The following is a 5,840-nucleotide window of genomic DNA, read 5'->3' as shown; positions in this document are numbered from 1 at the left end:
AGTCTAGTCTATAGTCTAGTCTATAGTCTAGTCTATAGTCTAGTCTATAGTCTAGTCTATAGTCTAGTCTATAGTCTAGTCTATAGTCTAGTCTATAGTCTAGTCTATAGGTCTAGTCTATAGTCTAGTCTATAGTCTAGTCTATACAGTCTATAGTCTATAGTCTTAGTCTATAACCCGTCTAGTCTAGTCTATAGTCCTAGTCTATAGTCTAGTCTATAGTCTAGTCTATAGTCTAGTCTATAGTCTAGTCTATAGTCTAGTCTATAGTCTATCTAGTCTAGTCTAAGTCTATCATAGTCTAGTCTATAGTCTAGTCTATAGTCTAGTCTATAGTCTAGTCTATAGTCTAGTCTATAGTCTAGTCTATAGTCTAGTCTATAGTCTAGTCTATAGTCTAGTCTATAGTCTAGTCTATAGTCTAGTCTATAGTCTAGTCTATAGTCTAGTCTATAGTCTAGTCTATAGTCTAGTCTATAGTCTAGTATAAGTCTAGTCTATAGTCTAGTCTATAGTCTAGTCTATAGTCTAGTCTATAGTCTAGTCTAGTAGTCTAGTCTATAGTCTTATAGTCTAGTCTATAGTCTAGTCTATAGTCTAGTCTATAGTCTAGTCTATAGTCTAGTCTATAGTCTAGTCTATAGTCTAGTCTATAGTCTAGTCTATAGTCTAGTCTATATAGTCTATAGTCTAGTCTATAGTCTAGTCTATAGTCTAGTCTATAGTCTAGTCTATAGTCTAGTCTATAGTCTAGTCTATAGTCTAGTCTATAGTCTAGTCTATAGTCTAGTCTATAGTCTAGTCTATAGTCTAGTCTATAGTCTAGTCTATAGTCTAGTCTATAGTCTAGTCTATAGTCTAGTCTATAGTCTAGTCTATAGTCTAGTCTATAGTCTAGTCTATAGTCTAGTCTATAGTCTAGTCTATAGTCTAGTCTATAGTCTAGTCTATAGTCTAGTCTATAGTCTAGTCTATAGTCTAGTCTATAGTCTAGTCTATAGTCTAGTCTATAGTCTAGTCTATAGTCTAGTCTATAGTCTAGTCTATAGTCTAGTCTATAGTCTAGTCTATAGTCTAGTCTATAGTCTAGTATAGTCTAGTCTATAGTCTAGTCTATAGTCTAGTCTATAGTCTAGGTCTATAGTCTAGTCTATAGTCTAGTCTATAGTCTAGTCTAGTCTAGTCTATAGTCTAGTCTATAGTCTAGTCTATAGTCTAGTCCTATAGTCTAGTCTATAGTCTAGTCTATAGTCTAGTCTATAGTCTAGTCTATAGTCTAGTCTATAGTCTAGTCTATAGTCTAGTCTATAGTCTAGTCTATAGTCTAGTCTATAGTCTAGTCTATAGTCTAGTCTATAGTCTAGTCTATAGTCTAGTCTATAGTCTAGTCTATAGCTAGTCTATAGTCTAGTCTATAGTCTAGTCTATAGTCTAGTCTATAGTCTAGTCTATAGTCTAGTCTATAGTCTAGTCTATAGTCTAGTCTATAGTCTAGTCTATAGTCTAGTCTATAGTCAGTCTAGTCTAGTAGTCTAGTCTATAGTCTAGTCTATAGTCTAGTCTATAGTCTAGTCTATAGTCCAGTCTATAGTCTAGTCTATAGTCTAGTCTATAATCTAGTCTATAATCTAGTCTATAATCTAGTCTATAATCTAGTCTAAAATCTAGTCTGTAGGGTAGTCTATTGTTTTGTCACCAATAGGAATCGATATATGATAAACCATGATAACAAATTTCAAGATACTAGATCCATTAGGAATTTAGTCTAATGCTGGGTATAAATTCACTTTATGGATACGTTTTTCTTCCTTGATTTCTAGATTAATTAGCGAGCGTAACATAAAACTATAGACGAGATTTAATAATTTGTGTTTTTTTTTAATAAAAAGGAAAAATTTAAAAAAAAACTCAGTAAACTAAAAGAACTATATTAAAAGACATGTGTCATAATTCCAACATCAAAACCAACAATGTCAGTAACATCAGCTGTTCCCTGTAGGACGATATACTATTGAATTATATGTATGTTTATGGTTTCTTAAACATTCCTGCAAACAGATAAAAAAAATTTTAATTTTAGAAATTAGCAATTGAATATTCATTTGGTCTTGAATTCGAGTTTCACTTGCTCCCTCATTTTTCCAACATTTCACATTATGTGTTTGCTGGGTTATTTCCAATATGAACATTCATACATTCGCACAATTATAATAGAAATAGCATGAAATACATATTTGTTAGAATTTTTTTTTTTGTTCATTCATTCATTTCTTTCTTTTGCCATTGTATGTTTCTAACAAATTTTCTATTTTACCAAATGTCTAACAGAAGATTTTAAAATTGAAAATTTGGCCAATTGATAGACATGCAAATAGACAAACGTACAATCAGACAAATGCAACAACAAACAAACGAAAAGAGATATGGATAAAACAGACAGACAGACATAAATATAGTAACAGTTTAAACATTTATAGTCAGAGTTAGACTTTGAAATTGTTTATTTTCTCCATAATAAAGGAACAAGAGTGGTGGGTGGTGAGAAAATGTTTAAACTAGACATGATTTTTAAAAGCAATTAGATACACATATGTATGTATACTATTCATAAAAGTCAGAAATGTATGTATAACTTATTTGCATATACATATGTAAAGTAATATTGTACATATACATATGATCATATCTGTTTACCCAGTAGTTTTACAAGGAATCAATGTAACTGCTAGGATAGCTCAAATGTATCGTCTCTTTAGTGGCCTCAAGTAATCTAATAAGTAGTCAATAGTTACTTTATCGTTCTTAAGAAAACTTTAAACATTTTTCTGAAATATTTTTTAGAACCATCAGAGAATAATAATATTTTCAAGAGGCAATTGTCCACTTGTAATAGGAGTAAAGAAACTGCAGGGTTTTGTACATGTGTACACAATGCAAAAATGACATTAACATGAAATAGGCAGTCATACTATTTCTATTTCAAAGATAAACTTTAGTTAACATAAAAAAATTGTATACATGTAGTAAGTATATGAAATGTATTAGTTTTTTTTTGTCATACTCCTAAAAGTATGCCTATTGATTTGGTTACTTTAAAATATAAAGTAATAAAAGTATTAGGTGTATGCATATATTATTGGCCCAATATTCATTCGTTTGTAATATCCACAATATAATTTTTCGACCCTATAAAGTATATATATTCTGAATCCTTATAGATGGCGGAGTCTGTAAAACCAAGTCCGTCTGTCCGTCTGTTGAAATCAGTTTTCTGAATACCCTAGATATCTTCGGGATCCAAAATTTTAATAAATCTTTCAGACATGCTTTCGAGAAGTTTCCTTTTTAAAATCAGCAAAATCCATTCATAAATAACGGAGATATAAGCAAAAATCCAAGACAACCTCTGCAAATGTTATCAAAAAAAGACAAGTTTTTCCATGCTTTAAAGATCCCCACAGATGAAATATCTGGAATAACATCGCTCCCAATATATTGGGATCTAATTTACATTCATCAGAATTCGACGCACCATCATACTAATATAGAACTTGCTCATTCTGTTTCTGATCGTTGAGTTAAACGGTTTGCATTCGTCAGATAAAGTTCCTCGATTTACCTTTCTCTTAAAGCAAGTACATTCGCTCTTTCGTTGCCGATTAGTTCCGAGTGGCCTGATGCCCTTAGCCGGGAGAGTATCCGGCTAGGACTCTCTTAAAACCGTATAACTTGATATCGCTCCATTTTCCTTTTGGCTCTCGGTAAATATGTTGGCGCCACATTTATTTCAAACCAGTTTACATATTCCGTTATTGCATGGAAGCCTGTCTGCAAGCTATAACTGTGCTTAAGTAGATTTCGGTTTCTAGATTTTCCATCCCCAGATCTGTTTTGTCTCCCAATTTCGAGTCAACCGTGTAGCAAAGGGTAATGCCCCGCCTGATCATTCGAGATCAGTGCTTCAAATACGATCGGGCACATCCAATGTTTGTGTATAAGCTTCAAACGAGCTCAATATACATAGATGACGTGTCTTTGTCCAATTCACCTAAAGATAAGAACCGTTCAGCTGTAAATGCAGCCTCATATCTTATATGAGTTTCTATTGAAGTGAAAATCCACGCAACAATTCCCCAACCTTGAGTGACCTAGTGCTCACGGCCTTCAACAACCAACAAGTACATTAACCTCCCTGCCTTGGTGTCTCCATTTTAGTACTTTACTCCTTCAATCAACGGTATCTTACCGAGGGCATAGGCTTCAATGTAAGTACTCAGGAACTTTCGTCTTTCTTGTGAAAAGAAAGATTTTAGTCCTTTACAGCTGTCCTCGAAAGATTCAGCCTAAAGATAAGAGCCGTTCTGCTCTATGTGTCGTTTCATATCGTATGTATGTTTCAATTGAAGTGAAAATCCACGCAACGATTCCACAGCCTTGGTTGATGTAGAGCTCACGGGCTCTCACAACCAACATTTACGTTAAACTCCCTATAGTGGTTCCGTATTATACTTTTTGTCCAAAGAAGTCCACTAGATTATTGAAGCATAAGTTCGCCTGGGTCCAAGTTCGTAAGTCTAATCATTCCTTTATAAAACCAGTGTGTTATAGTTTGTCTAAGGCCCTATTTTGTGCCTATGATTCCAGCGTAGTTTAACTCTTCCGATCTCCGGTATCTTACCCAGGAAACCGGATACAATTATATCTTACTTATAACCTATTTATAAGTCTCTTGACTCTTCTACTGACTAGTCTATTGTCTGGTTTATTGACTAATCTTCTCTTGATCTTATTCTATTAACAAGTCAACCGACTGTTATATTGAGTTTTGACTTGTCCATTGGCTAATCTATCAACTAGTGATCTACTTACAGGTCTATTGATAAATCTACGGACAATCTATTGACTAATTTTTGGACTATCGACTAGTCTATTGACCATTCTATTGTCTAGTTTATTAATAAGTCAATTGACTGGTCTATTATACATATATGTATATTATTGACTATTCTAACTATAACTATTCTAATTGAATAAACAAATATTTATTTCTAACAACAAAATTTAATAATTACCCAAAACAAAGGAATAAAATATTTATTATACCCTACACCACTTTAGTGGGGAGGGTATATTGGATTTGTGCTGATGTTTGTAACATACAAAATATTCGTCCTAGACCCACCTTAAAGTATACCAATCGGCTTAGAATCGTTTTCTGAGTCGATTAAGCTATGTCCGTCCGTCTGGCTGGCTGGCTGGCTGTCCATGTAAACCTTGTGCGCAAGGTACAGGTCGCAATTTTCAAGATAATTATATGAAATTTGGCACGCACGTTTTATTTTACCTAAGGACGAAGCCTATTGAAAATGGTTAAAATCGGTCCATTATTTCACCTAGCCCCCATAGAACAGAACCCCCCGAAAAGGGCTTCTGAGCTCATAATTATGTTAAATATACAGATATATCGGTAAAATACGGCACAACTAAGTTTTATAGAAGTCTTGATGACCCTGCCAAATTTCATAAAGATCGGGCCACATTTGACCCTAGCTCCCATACAAAGTCCCCTTCAGAAAATTACTTGAATGTCCCAAATTAGCTTATAAACACAAATATCGCGATGAAATTCAGCACAATAAAATATTATATCAATATAAATATATTCACAAAATTTTATCGGGCTTGGTCCATATTTGCCCCTAGCCCCCATATAAAGCCTCTTTCAGAAAATTAGTTTTTCATCCATAAATTGCTTAAATGTATCGGAACAAGGGAATATTGAAGATAAATGCTTTATTATGAAAAATAAATCACATTTAATATTCATAACTGGTGTAGGG

Source organism: Lucilia sericata, unplaced genomic scaffold (assembly GCF_015586225.1).
Source record: "Lucilia sericata isolate MDLA Ls3-8-SP2 unplaced genomic scaffold, ASM1558622v1 Contig001154F_arrow, whole genome shotgun sequence".
NCBI lineage: Eukaryota > Metazoa > Arthropoda > Insecta > Diptera > Calliphoridae > Lucilia > Lucilia sericata.
The sequence above is the reverse complement of the archived record's forward strand: the minus strand, read 5'-3'. Positions refer to the sequence as shown.